This window comes from Anastrepha obliqua, chromosome 4 (assembly GCF_027943255.1).
Source record: "Anastrepha obliqua isolate idAnaObli1 chromosome 4, idAnaObli1_1.0, whole genome shotgun sequence".
NCBI classification, from domain to species: domain Eukaryota; kingdom Metazoa; phylum Arthropoda; class Insecta; order Diptera; family Tephritidae; genus Anastrepha; species Anastrepha obliqua.
Window position 1 is genome coordinate 65,989,646 of NC_072895.1, and position 14,752 is coordinate 66,004,397.

The 14,752-nt window shown below is 35.7% G+C and overlaps 1 protein-coding gene across 5 annotated transcripts in view; it reads right to left on the reverse strand.

The window, feature by feature from the left end:
- LOC129244667 (uncharacterized) overlaps positions 1-14,752 on the reverse strand; it is a 141,386-nt gene that overhangs the window by 112,858 nt on the left and 13,776 nt on the right. The window lies entirely within an intron of this gene.

Consider the following 14,752-nt stretch of genomic DNA (forward strand, 5'->3'; position numbering starts at 1 on the left):
CAGTCTTGTTTATTTTGGACTTCACCTTGTACTACCTTTCCTAAGCTAAATTAAGACGCATTGCAACTTATTTCATTCTTTTTAAGACCACTTCAATAAGTTTTTACTTTTCAGCCAAAATTGTTATCTTTTTGAGAAGGGCATTATTATTATTTTTTTTTTCTATTTCTTAAGTTGAATTTAAAGAAAAATGCTCTCTGTTTTAAAATAGCTGATATGTTTTGTCGTTAATTTTAAAATTTTTTTGGTTTTCTTCTCTTTTTTTAGCAGACTTTACAAGAAAATTTTTCCGAAACCTTTTTAATTAATCATCTTTTTTGAGGTCGAAATAGCTTCTATTGTCGTTAATTTTTCATTCCTATTATTATTGTTATTATCATCGAAAATGCTGTATTTTTAGTTTTTTGTTTTTATTTTTTAATAATGTTATCTCTTTTAGACTTAATTTAAAAAAGCTGACTTTAACACCTCTTTAACTAGTTATCTTTTTTAAATCGAAATAGGCTTTTTCTAACGTAATTTTTTGTTTTCTAATTATTTTTAAATGCTAAAAAATATCAATCAAATAAATTTTTCTTACCGTTTATCGCTCATTTAATTTTCAGTTTAATATCAAACTTCAAACTTCGGCATAAGCAATTAATTCGTATAAGTTTTAATGTGAACAATCATTCATATATACATATGTATGTACATATGTATGTAGAGCCATGCAGAAAGATAAATAGCAATCCTTTTTTCACTTTCGTATTGCATTTCGCCATCCGTAAACTAATTCCCACTAACGTTTTATCACCACTTGCGTTTACAATGTTCCGGTAAGCCAGCGAGGCACTACCAGCAGATACCGCTAAATACCTATTCGAAATCTTCCTCAAAAAAACCCGTCGCCCCCTCCCCACACATTTTCATCTGTCGGAATATATCCAAGTAGTGTCAGTGTTGGATTCCAAAAACTCACGGCAGCTCATTGCACCTGCCGCCACTAAGAATAACCCAACCCAGATTCCCAACGCCAATGATTACTATGCCACCAATGCCAATGGCAACGTTGTCCGCAGCAGCTTTTGCATCGTTATCGCCGCTTGCATCCTGTTGGTAATGAAGCCAAACAGTGTTGAAATGCGAACGCTAAGGTACGATAAAATAAAAATAAAACCCGGATGAGCACATACGCTGAACGGAAAGGTAGGAAAAAGCGAAAGGGAAAACAAAAAACGGATGGCAAAGATTTAAGGACGTGCCTTCAAATAAAAATAAAATCTCAGCTTTTTATGAGGTTTCGCGAATTCCCTTTCAGTTTGCTTAAACCACCAGAATTTGCGTGCCATGCCTGCTGATGGTATTTCGCATCGACGTCAATCCTTTGGCACCGTGATCCACTCAAACGCAGCCAAGCGCACACGCGCTAGCATCACCTGTTTTCCACCTCCTCACCAAAGCCACATAAAATCTTTTGCGATTTTCCGAAAGACTCACATCTCTCAATTGGTGTGAATATGCGTGGAACAAGCAGCATGGGTGATAGCCTAACGCCACTTTGCACTCTGCACTTCGCACCCCGTACTTCCGCAAGCTTTCAGTTTATAGTCAACAGATGAAACCTTGTGGAGCTACCATCACGCGAATGGGGTCGAAGGACGACAGGCCAAGTGTTAGCAGGTAAATCGATGCCAATGCAAACGTGATCAACTGTAAATGGAGTGTTCAGATGTGCATTTGTGGTGTGATAGCACATTTTATTATTGCAATCGTTAGCAGTACTGAGATTCGCATTTTACCCCTTTTTTGGCTTTTCCTTGGCGCGCAGTGTAGGGCCACATTTACTTGACTGGAAATACATTACACAGCAAATGACCTGAGAAGACAGGTTTTGCGAACATTAATGGGTTTGTTAAAGAGGAAGTTGGCAGTAAGCTTTCAATTTTTTTTTTTTTTCAAAAGATGTTATAGTTATGTTGTTAAAAGAATAACGATTACTTTCAAAAGTGATGAAAAATAACATAATGCAGCAGCCATTTCGGACTCGGGACGGAAGGACAAGATGCATATCGTAAAACCTCCAAGGCTTTTTGCATTAAATTATTATTTGAATGGTGATGAACATAAAGTAAAATAAGCTGCACATCTGATTGAAATACTTACTTTTGGTGGGCGTCTTAATGTTGTACTATAAATGGAGAGACCTACATTTTCCTTCAATGACAGAAATACATTCAAAGGTTTATCATTACCTACTTAGGGGCGACCACTTTGGTTTTGAACCAAATGATGGTCACACACACACTGACTCGCTAACAGCTGTAGCTAACTCAAACGCATATGAAGAATGTTACTAACGAGGATTATTTTTATGAAATAGTTTAACCCTTAGCGCCCTAACGTTTTGGTGCTAAATAAAAAATGGACTTGGGAGGTTGCTACAGCGTTGGCATCTTCTAAAATATTGTTACTCGAAAAACTGCACTAGAGATTTTGTCAAAAAAATGTATTCAAGGACTTTTGGTAATGAAGCAATATCCTGGGTTTTCGAATTTATTTAATAATGATTGCACTTCCAACCAGGCAAGCGCAATTTCAAAAATGCGTTAACTGATATTGCAAGAATGTCATGTGTCATACAGCTCACGACAAATGATGGCACAACAATAATTTGACTATTTTTGACTATTTTTCTCACTTTACTTAATATTCATTCTTTTTGTATAAAAATAAAGCTCATTGTCTACAAAAACCATATAAATCCAGTTTCAAAATTTATACAAAATTTGGAAAAACTCTATTAACTTTTCATCAGCATTCCATGGCTTTTAATATGAATTTTTAGAAAGATTTCTGGTATGAAGTTTTATTATTAAGTTTTAGTATCATCAAGCGCAAGTTAGTAATTGCCAAAAAATGCCGCTAGTTTTGTATAATATTTTTCCTTGCCGATGTTGCATATTCTCTCCATATAAAAAGAAGTATCGAATTGCTGGGTCCACCGACGTACAGTCCTGACAGTCCATAAATCCAGTTTCAAAATTTATACAAAATTTGGAAAAACTCTATTATCTTTTCATCAGCATTCCATGGCTTTTAATAGGAATTTTTAGAAAGATTTCTGGTATTAAGTTTTAGTATCATAAAGCGCAAGTTAGTAATTGCCAAAAAATGCCGCTAGTTTTGTATAATATTTTTCCTTGCCGGTGTTGCATATTCTCTCCATATAAAACTAAGTATCGAATTGCTGGGTCAACCGACGTACAGTCCTGATTGGGCAATTGAAGAAGATTTAAAGGGTTGCGAAGCCCGAAAGAAGCCGAAGGTTTTAGAAAAAATCGGAAAAAGCATTTCGAATGGGCTCTACGATACGAATATTTCACGGAGGAAGATTGGTCGAATGAGGTTTGAGTTTTGGTGAATCGAACTTCGAGAGAAGCTTAAATTACGTCATTACATTACATTTTAAAATGTCAACAACCATAGTTTCTTATCCTAGTACAACTTCGGGGATATAAAACAAATCTTATAAACGCTTTTTTTTTTCTTTTCCTAAAGGTATTTGAAACACCTGGTGTGACGTTCGTAAGGCGAATACCATCCATATTGCGTGATACCTACTGTTAAGCATGGAGGAGGCAGCATCATGATTTGGGGCTGTATGGCTGCAGATGGTGCCCCAAAATGTTCATTTTCGAGGGTCGCTTGATCAGTCAAAAGTACAAATATGCGTTAGAAACTGTAATTCTGCCTTCACTAATGCGCATTTTCGGCGAATCTACAAGGTGAAGTCCAAAATAAATACAAATGTTTTTGATGGCGCCATCTTTTTAATCAGTTAGCGCGTTAGAAGTTACATCACAAGCTGGCTTCCAGTGAAAGCTTGGTGACATTCGGTTCAGTGGAAGCGAAGTTATTGCGTCGAAAGTGTCAATATTTTTGTGTCATAGGTAAAAAAATTAGTTTCGAACAAAGAGTTAATATCAAATTTTGTTTTTAAATTGGTAAAACGTTTACCGAAATATTTGAATTGATGAAAAACGTTTATGGCGATGATTTTCTATCTCGTGCCAGAGTTTATGAGTGGTTTACACGTTTCAGAGATGGTTGCGAGGACATAAATGACGATAAACATACGGGCCACTCAAATTACGTAATCAAATTAAGTAATCAGCGAAAACTCCATCGAAATTGTTGGCACATTTCTCAAACATGAACCGAAATCCTCGTTCAAATTCATGGAATCGGAATTGAATATTTCCAAAACATCGATTTATCGCATTTTTACTGATCATTTGAGCTTACGAAAGGTCTGTGCACGTTTCATTCCGCACAAGTTAATTGAGGACCAAAAATTGCTTAGAATTCAACATTCGAAAGACCTCATTAAAAAGGCGAGAAAAGACGAAAACTTCTTTTACAACATTGTAACTGCTGATGAAACGTGGTGTTTCCAACATAAACCTGAAACCAAGCGTCAAAGTGCCTAATGGAAGGCCCCAGTCGCGCCACCACTCAAAAAATCGCGTTTAGAGAAATCAAAAATCAAGTCGATGCTCATTTGTTTTCACAATTTCAAGAGAATTGTCCACAAAGAGTTCGTACCTACGAGCATAACCGTCAATGCAATTTTTTATCTTTGCGTTTTGGAGGGTGTGTTGCATCGCATTTGTCGAATTCGCCCTGAATACCGCGAAGGAGGAAGCTGGCGCTCATTGCATCATAATGCACCATCTCATCGATCCGCTCTTTTGACTGATTTTTTGACTAGAAATCGCAATTTAACCATCAATCACTCACCGTATTCGCCTGATATGGCTCCCTGTGACTTCCACCTATTCGGAAAATTGCATTTGGCATAGAGGCCCAAAAGGCTTGTACGGACAACCTGAATGACCTTTCGGTCAATGACCTGAAATACTCCGTCTCTCTGTCGCAAAACAGTGTATCGAGGCCAGATGGGACTATTTTAAGTAAATAAACTCGAAGTTATTAGAACAAAGCTCCTGTCGTTTCTAATTTAGATTAGTCGTGTTTATTTTAGAGCTTATAGATAGAGTTCAATTCCAACACAATAATTCTCTTTGTCACAAATCAGCGACTACGATGCGTTGGTTTAGAGACCATACCATTGTTTTGTTAGATTGACCAGCGGCTCAGTCTCCTGATCTAAACCTCATATAGCACATGTGGGCTACTTTAAAACGTAAAATAAAGGAACACAGAATGGTCCGATATTATGTAAAACTGTTTTAATTCACGAGTGGAGTGGATAAGCCGAATATGCAAAGCTTGTACGCAGCATGCCCCAGAGGATTGCTGCTGGTATCAAAGCAAAGGGTGGAGCTAAATATAATGTTAACGTTTTTATCACTAATTCCTTTTATTTGAACTAATTTATTAATAAAATATCAATATTTTCCTTTTTAAAATAAAAAAAATAGTAATTAATGAGTGCCTAATACTTTTGGCCAAGGATGTATACTTCACTTCGTGGAAAATATTTGGAAAAAAGCCAATATAATAAAATCAAATATTTACTTTTACTTATCTGCGTCAAAACTTAAGTAGCTATCCTCGAGTGCATAAGCGCATTTCTTTTTAAAATAAAAACGCGTTCCATTTAATTGAAATTTCAAAGCAAAACTTCACAATGGACATTTTTTACAAATATTTGCGGAATTGTATTCAAACTTATTTAGATTCCATTTTATTAATTATTTCTCTTATCCTGCCTTAGTGAAAACAGTGAATACTCACTGCACCAACTTCCGAAAAAATCCCCTGGAAGGTATCATTTGGCCAAATCTAATGGTTTAATTAAGGTAAACAAAGTGAAAATTTCTTTCATTTACGTTCATTTATGTACATACGTAAGTAGGTGTGTATGTATAATGTGTTTTGTACACTCAAGTATAACCGTAGAAAAGTAAAATATGCTAATAAAACAAATGCTAACAAATTTTGACTACAGCGGTTTGGTTAGTTACGCCAAACTGGCAGCTGATTGCCTGCCAACCATCCACAGCCATAATTCATCATTTTCATTTTCCGCCATTCGCCAACAGCAACTAAGAAAAGCGCTAAGTTGTGCATAACAATGCGGTTTGCCAAAGTTTCATTATTATGATTTTTGGTTTAAAACATTTATCCACTTCCCACGAAACTCTTATTAACTTACCCTGCCCCGCTGGATGCTCACCAATTTATATAAGTATATATATATATAAGTATATCAGAGTGTCTAACCTACAAATTTTATGGTTTTCCACGGGATTTTTTTATATAATATTAAAGCTTATACTAAAATATTTCGGAAAAATATTAAGATTTATGTAAGCTGCAGCGATTTAAAAATGCATTTCTCCAAAAAGTTAGTTTTTTTTACTATAATAATAGAAAAAATAACCTTAATAATGCAAACATTTAAGATTAAATAGTCTGCATAAAACTACTTTAAACTTTCACAGACAAGATGAAAGTAATGAGATTAATAATGTTACCTTCTCACCCCTTCATTTCTTGCTCGTACACGCCCATAAAACCGTAACTCGATTTTTAAAGTTATTTTCAAATCGGTTCAGCTCCCGTAAATCTTAGTATTTTCCGTAATATTTTGCCGGAGGTTTTAAAAATAAAATTAAAAAAATATAAAAAATGTATAATTCCGATAGGAAGACAGTAGAGATTTTTTCTTTATGAAGAGTAATGCACCCTAATGTACCTGCGCAATACTACGTAGTTATGCATGTTTTTCATAACAAAGATTCAATTTAATTAAAAGGGAAAAGAAACCGTGAAGTTTTTAGCGAATCCGGTTAATCACTTTTACTAGCCATCACCCGCCGTGGTTCGGCTTATTTATGCGTGACTATCATGCGATTGGTCCCAAGTTCAACGTATATCGTGAACATGAACCACCAAATAATAGAAATAGTTTACTCTAATATTAGTGGCTTTTTGGTGAAAAAAGGCAAGTCTAGAAACGAAGTAATTCCTGAAACTATTGGGCATTCGGTGGCGGTAAAAGACTTTAAGTCCTCCCTTTCTAGGACAGCAGGAAAATATACACTATAAATTGGAGCAGAACTCGGCCAAACACAACTACTTATATAGATATGCTTGTGGAAGTATGTGTCATTGAAGGAATTTATTCGAAGGCAATGGTATATGCCTGCTGTTTCAGCACACGATTTCTGCACCAATAGTCATTATACACAAGAGATATATACGTGATGAATGGCCACTGGCTTTAGACAATCAAATTAATATTCATCTTTTTCACTTCAAAACTATTATTTTTCGCGAATGATTATCTTACAAAAATTCATAAAAAATGTTATATTAAAAAAAATATAAACAAAATTATACAGCTTTCATATATTTCGGTCCTGCTAAAGCAAATACACATACATACGTACATACACATATGAAATATTTTCATTCATAAAAGCACTCGAAACTCATATGAATAAAATTCAATGTCTGCAGAAATTCGAGATAAATGGCCATTCATTTCCTTAATATTAGAAATTCCTGTTTGGCACTTTCGCCCGCAGCGCTGTCGCAAATGATTTAATGGCGATGATATGCGGATAAGCTATTTGATTGATTATTGAGAATTTCTTATTAATAACAGGACTTCAATAATACAATTGCTATCACACAACAGCCGCTGTTGCAACAGACGGCATCGCACCACAGGTTTCTGCCTACTACTTGCCACAGACACAGCATATTTGCATAAAAAAATAAATTGCAAAAGAAAAATTGTTTAAATGGGCCATAAAGCATAATCCCAAAGGTATACAGTGTGCATAGCAGCAAATTGAGCAAAGCAGACGCTGGAAGAAGAGTTTACACGATTGGCAGCAGTTATGAAAACAAATTTGGTTATAAAAAATGAGATTTTAGGAGTGTAAATTTAAACCTAATAGAACTAAAAGCACAATCGGCCAGATATTTTTCATAAATGGATTGACACACATCCCTTTTATCTAGCTCGTCAGTTCGATTCCATGTCAAGCGATCCAAGTATTTTGGACATTGTCGACAATTCCTCTAAAAATTAATTTATTTGTAGGCTTGAGTATAATAAGAAATAAACCAGAAAAATTTTGAAAAATATGTATAATTTTGACATTTATTTTATGTTGAAAATTTTGGTGTAGATTTTTGTGAAGTGAAATATCTTGAGTTCTAATTTGATTTAATTTTTTAATTTAATTTATTTGGTTAAACTATACTTAAAAAAATTTTTCAAAGACAAAAACTTGTCAAAAATCCACGGTATTTTGTAGCTACTTTAAATTTGCACTTGAAGTAGCTTAAATTAAAATTAAAACTGTGTACCCGGAAAAATTTTCAAAATTCCAGCTAAAAAGGTAATAGCTTTGATGAATAGTTGATTTTTTTTTTTTAATTTTGTACAAAGTTTAAAATTTTGCGCTATAACAAGTGAACTATATTTGTATAAAAAAGAAATAGTGTGTTCATAATTTTGCAATGGTGTGTACTATATATGAAGAAATCGTAGGGGTACAAATTACTAATGGCTAGGGTAGGTATGTACATACATATCCAAATACGTTCTAAGGGCGACCACTTGTGCGATATCATATTCAAAAAGTGATGTAAACGAATCTCCTTGAACTAAATTAAATGTTTTTCACAATGAAACACAAAAAAATGTTTCTTTTTCCATATTTTTTTAATAATCACATGGGTCAGTTTAATATGGCCAACCCTGTATGTAGATCCTCGGTGAAGTGGTGTACCAGAAACCTGAAGCTTATTATTGGAGGTATGGGACGATCGGTTAGGAAGCTTTCAGCAAGTATTTGCCGAAGCGTCCGCGATATTCAGCACGAGTATATAGTAGATTAGTTCTCTAGCGCTATTCATAACTTGCGGAAAGAGGAAATCAAGCGGTGTTTGAATTCTTGGACTCGATGGCTTGTCTCAAGCACTTTCTTTGCGTACTCGTATATTTCCTCTTTCCCCGAATCGGCACTATGTACCAGAACCTAGTACCATTTGACATCATTCGTCATTGTTGAATAAATTTCGGGTTAGCAGTTAGCGGCTTAAAGGCCTTGAACGCAGAAGTTTGTTTTGAGGTAGCGGGGTTCATCATACTTATGAGCTTTGCCCTTGTGTCAAGATTTGCATGTTTCATGTTAATTTCCCTACATACATATATCTGACCATGGCTGCTGATATATAATTTTTTGATGCACCTTGCTTCACTTGGCTTGTTCCCTATGCAACACCGCGGATATAACATTGTACCAAGGTAGGTAGGTAGGAGGGCGAAATGGTTGAAGTACTACCCTGGCACAACCCAAGTAGCACTAAAGCGCCGTTTCGATACTATTATGAGACCTCCAACAGAAAAATATCTACAACCAGCCAGAGGAATTTAGGTTGGCGCACTGCCCCAGGGTGTCGAAGAAAGAAGCACCCAGTGACCTTAATCGTCTAGCTGCATAATCTCTTTAAATGGAAAAAGTTCAACAGTCTCCTTCTGTGAAAGATCCCCCCCAGCTTCTGCAATATAGGTTAAATGGTAAACCTAACTTTACCTCGTGTGTGCCAATTGTCCAATGACCGGTAAACACAGCTACGAGTTTGGAAATTGAATGGCATGGAGTCCGTAAGACGTTCTGAGTCCTCTTTATATTGGGCCAAAGGGTTTTCAAAATAGCTTATGAAGAAATTGAGCTCCATCTTTTCTGTGCTTTCCTGAGAAATAATTTGTGCAGTTCCCCTTTAACAACTGTTAGGAGGATGCCAATTCAGTCCCCTTTATGGCAAGCTCAGTATTCGGCACTTTAAAGGAGATAGATAAATTGGCTGATTTAGAGAAAAGTGCTGCTCCGACTCCCGATTCCACCTTGGAGCCGTCAGTGAAGACAGAGGTGTACGCTTCGGAGCAGATTTTTCCGACGATCCAATCTTGCCTATTTGGAAAGATTACCCTAGCACGACCATCAAGCTCCAGTTTGTGGATGGAGAGATTTGTCCGAAATTCGGAGAAATACGGTCTTAACTCCCTAAAAATGCTATCATGTCCCTTGAGAGATTGCCTCCAGAGGCCAACCTCCTATAACCTGATTGCACTTTGAGCTGCAATAGAAATAACGTAAAAGCCGATGGAAAGTAAGTACAAAACGACATTCAGGGCAGCACTGGAGCAATGTACGCAGTCCTTTGCACCCTCCCCAGTTTTGTGATATTATAGCCCTTCCGAAGAGCTTTCCACCAAACCAGGCATCCATACGTTGAAATTGGCAAAATCAATACGTTGTACATCCACAGAACGGCTTGAGTCCCCATTTTTTACAGAAAATAGATTTACAGGAGTAGGCTATACTGGCCTTCTTTACCCGATTTTCAATGTGTAGCTTCCAATGGAGTTTGGAGTCAAGTATCACTCCAAGATACCTAACGTTCGATGAGAGCGGGGGAACGTGGTTGTTTAATTTGGGAAGTCGAAAGGGTAGAAGTTTATATTTTCTGGTAAATAGCACCAACTCCGTTTTGGCAGAATTGACTCGGAGGCCGCAAGTGGCAGCCCAACGACTGAGCACAGCTAGTGACCTTTCCAAAATCTCAGCCATGACTGAGCGAAATGGTCCCTATATCATTAGAACCAAGTCATCGGCATATGCTGCCACTATTTAATGTACTTGTCGTTTCAAATAAAAAAATAAAAAAATTATACGAGACAAATGTTTTCGAATTTTATTGGAAATATTTTTATGGCACATTTTATTTCTATGTTATGATTTTATTTTGTCCTTTTCCACATAAAATGTATCCCCTTATTTTTCGCATAGAATTGTTGAACATACTATAACACATGGGCTGAAAAGTCCCTAAACTAGCACATAGTTTATTGCTTTCACCGCTTTTTCAGTTAGTATGAACCTGAAAAAGACAGGTGTTAAAATTTCGTGATATTCTATTCATTAGTTCGAGAGGTATTGTGCTAAGACTGACGCTACTTTTGTTATTTTCAAAACAGTGGATCAAAAATAATTTCGTCTTTTAATTTTACTCTGTCTCTTGATCTGAAAAAATACTGAGAAGCAATGGCTTGAAAAGTTTTATGAGAACTCCGCTCCATCAGAAACCACAATAAAACGACGGTTTACTGTTTTCAAACGTGGTCGTAGACGCACCGATGATGCACAACTCAGTTGACGTCCAAATGAGACAATAACACCAAAAAACATCGCAAAGATATCAAAAGAACGTCTTGGCTTTATATTGCTTGAGCATTTGACTATGAGAAAGCTCTGTTCAAAGTGGGTACCGCGTTTCGTCATTGTTGACCAAAAACATGAACGTGCTGATGATGGCAAAACAATGACAAAATTACATAAATTGAATTTCGAATTAGTCCCACATCCACCGTATTCACCAGATTTGGCTCCCAACCACTATTGGCTGTTCGCAGACCTAAAAAAAACTGCTCGCCGGTAAGAATTTTGCTCGAATAAAGAGGTTATCGCTGAAACTGAGGCCTATTTTGAGGCAAAAGATAAATCGTAGTTCAAAAGTAGTATTGAGATATTAGAACGGCGCTGGAATGATTGAGTTCTTCTTGATGGAAATTGCGTTGATAAATAAAGCTAATTTTGAACAAAAAAACAACTTTTCAGCCCATGGTTTACATCTAAAATGTAAGGATCAAGGAGCTATTTATGCCATTTTACCATAAGAATGCGCAAAAAGGTGAAGACTTCTGCATATGGCTGGTTGTAAATCTTTAATTTTCTGCTAATTATTTTTTGTCGCAAATAAGTAAATTTTTTGAATGTTTTACTGCCACATAAACACTGTGCCATATAATGAATTGAAAGCTTGAATTTCGCGGTGTAGCCTCAGCCAACGCATGCTCCTCCTGCAGCAGCCTCTCGCATAAATTAATGATAATTGTTGAAATTTTACCAATTCATATACACTTCGGTATATAATTTGCGCTTTTCCTTTGCATTTACGACTCGCATTCGCGATAATTTTCGCCGTAGAAAATCATTTTATTGCATTCTCCGACTCTCCTTCGTTTCTCAACTGTCATAAAGCTATCTTCTTTCTCACATTTGCACTGCATTATTTACCAACCTTAATTGCACGTTTTTAAAATAAAAAAAATGAGTTTGAAATTAAATTTTAAATCAGTGCTTATCCTGTCCTTTGCTGCATTTTTTCAGGTGATTGCATGCTTGACAGGCGGCAGGAAGTTAGTGCATGCATCCGACACTAGATACCACATTTAACTACATACAGCAAAAAAGTGTATGCCTGTATGCGTATTGTTGCTGTATGCCGGGTATAAAAATTACTATTATCCTTGAATGAAAGTTGAAATATTTTTCAAAAAACTTGTATAATTACTAGTGCTTCCATTTGTTCGCTTTGTATTACTACTCGAACGTTTTTACTTTTTCGTAATTAATTATATTTACAATTTTTGCCGCTAACACAAATGTAGTGTGTATACTTGTATATGTTATGTACCCATGTATGTAATGTGTGCTTGACACCTTTCCAATGTAAACACAAAGTGGAAGGGAAAAATTGCCTGGAGTCACTTTTACAAACATTGCTGCTGCATATGAGGGGAGGTCAAAAGGACGTGTAATGAGGTGCTTGGAGAAAGGAAAGCGTTTTTTTTTTATTAATATAAATCAATATAAATACTAGCTTTCAGTCACATCAATTAATTAACTATTGTGATATTGCCGGATAAGCAAGTCAATCGGAAAGTGAACATGAATTAAAAAGAAATTGAGTTACGCTGCATGATTAAATTACTCAATAAACAATAAAAAATATCATAAACACATCGTTAATAGAAGAAATGAATTTAAGAGGTTCTTGCCCAAGAAAATTACAGATTTATAAGTAGAGTAGTCTAAACAAGCAAGGCTGATAACAAATTAAAGGTGCACAGGTCAGCCAGTAGAGGCGTGGACCAACGCTATTATGGTAAAAGTTAAAAAACTTCCAGAAGTTTAGAAAGATGGACGTCTGAGAAAGCTACAGATCTCAAAAATGATTCCAGCATCATTCCCATGGCAGCCGGCTTTACGTTACTGGAATGAGTCTGGTTTTCCACAGACAAGGGCTGTCGTCCTAGTAAAGTAGCCCTCTCTAAGGCACCGTACCTCACCCTCACACCATTTTGAAACTCCTTCATAATCACCTTGGCATGTCAAAGGTTAGCAAAAGATTGATGGTAAAAATGCTCAAAACGTTTCAGAAGCAAGCGCAATAGCGTGTCAAGCTCTAAATTTGTATAGCGAGAGCAGAGATGAATTTCGGAAGCGAATTGGACTTGGATCCATCACCATGAACTTGAGTCGAAGAGCAGAGATGAATTTCGGAAGCAACCAGACTTGGATCCATCACCATGAACTTGACTCGAAGCAAGCGTATTTTCCCATTTGTTTGCTTGTATATATGTTTTGAGTACGAGTGTTGCTATTTACATATCTGGGGCACACACCAGTGCACTATGGGCTGGCATCAAGGAAAAGCGGCCATAAATCGAAATCAAAACATTTTTTCGTGAAACTTGGTATATAAATGTTTTTGGGGTCGCTGATGTCGAATCTGAAATCAGATTTTAGAAATTCAATATGGCGGATCCAATATGGCGACCGAAAATTTAAAAAATCCATATTTTTATACAAATATTTGCATACATGGGTTTTCGAGGTCGCTGATTTCGAATCTGGACTCAGGATTTAAAAATTCAATATGGCGGATCCAATATGGCGACCGAAATTTTAAAAAATCAATTTTTTTATACAAATATTTGCATACAGGGGTTTTCGAGGTCGCTGATTTCGAATCTGGACTCAGAATTTGAAAAATCTTTATACCAAGCGCCTAAGTTGAAAATTCCAGCACTTTCATAAGCCTGTTATTAGCCTGCAAAGTTTGGTGAACATTTGCAGTTTCCAGAGCCTACCACGAGGAGGTTACAGGTTTAGAAGACTCCACTTTTATTTTTTTTTTTATTTTTTTTAATTTTTTTTTTATTTTTTTTTATTTTTTCTTTATTTTTTAAATTTTTTTTTACGGTTTTTTGGTTTTTTTTTATTAAAACGATTTTTTTTTTAAGATTTTTTTATTTTATATTTTTCTTAATTTGAAAATTAAAGATATTTTAGGAAAATAAAATTGATTTCAACTGAAAATATTTTTTTTTGCTTTTTTAAGATTTTTTTTTTTTAATTTTTTTATATTTTTATATTTTTTTTATGATTTACTTTTTTTTATCTCTTTTGAGGAGTGGCCGTTACTCTTCACTTTGCGGAACCTCTGGTAATGCGAGTAATGCAATTACTGCAGATGGAAGAGGCAATTTTTTTCGTTTTTGTAGTCGTGAACTCAAGCTATGAGACGCTATTAGTGGATCTGAGGAATCCATAGAACGCAAGAACATATCTTGCATTGTAGCTTCTCGACTACATTTCCGACTGTGCCGCTCACGGTAACACTTATAATTTTTATTGCGGGCTTCAGAAGCTTCTTCTGCAAACATTCCTACAGGTAAAATACTATTTTCTATAATCGCAGAGCCGTGAATTAATATTTTATGAACCGTCGCAGGCATAAAATACCAATTGTAGTTCGCAACATAAATTCTTGCAGTCTGATGGCACAGTATATTGAATTTATTAGGATCTATCGGCAGATGGCAGGATAAAGCCATTAATATTATTGAAAAGTTGGTTACTAATTCTGTATT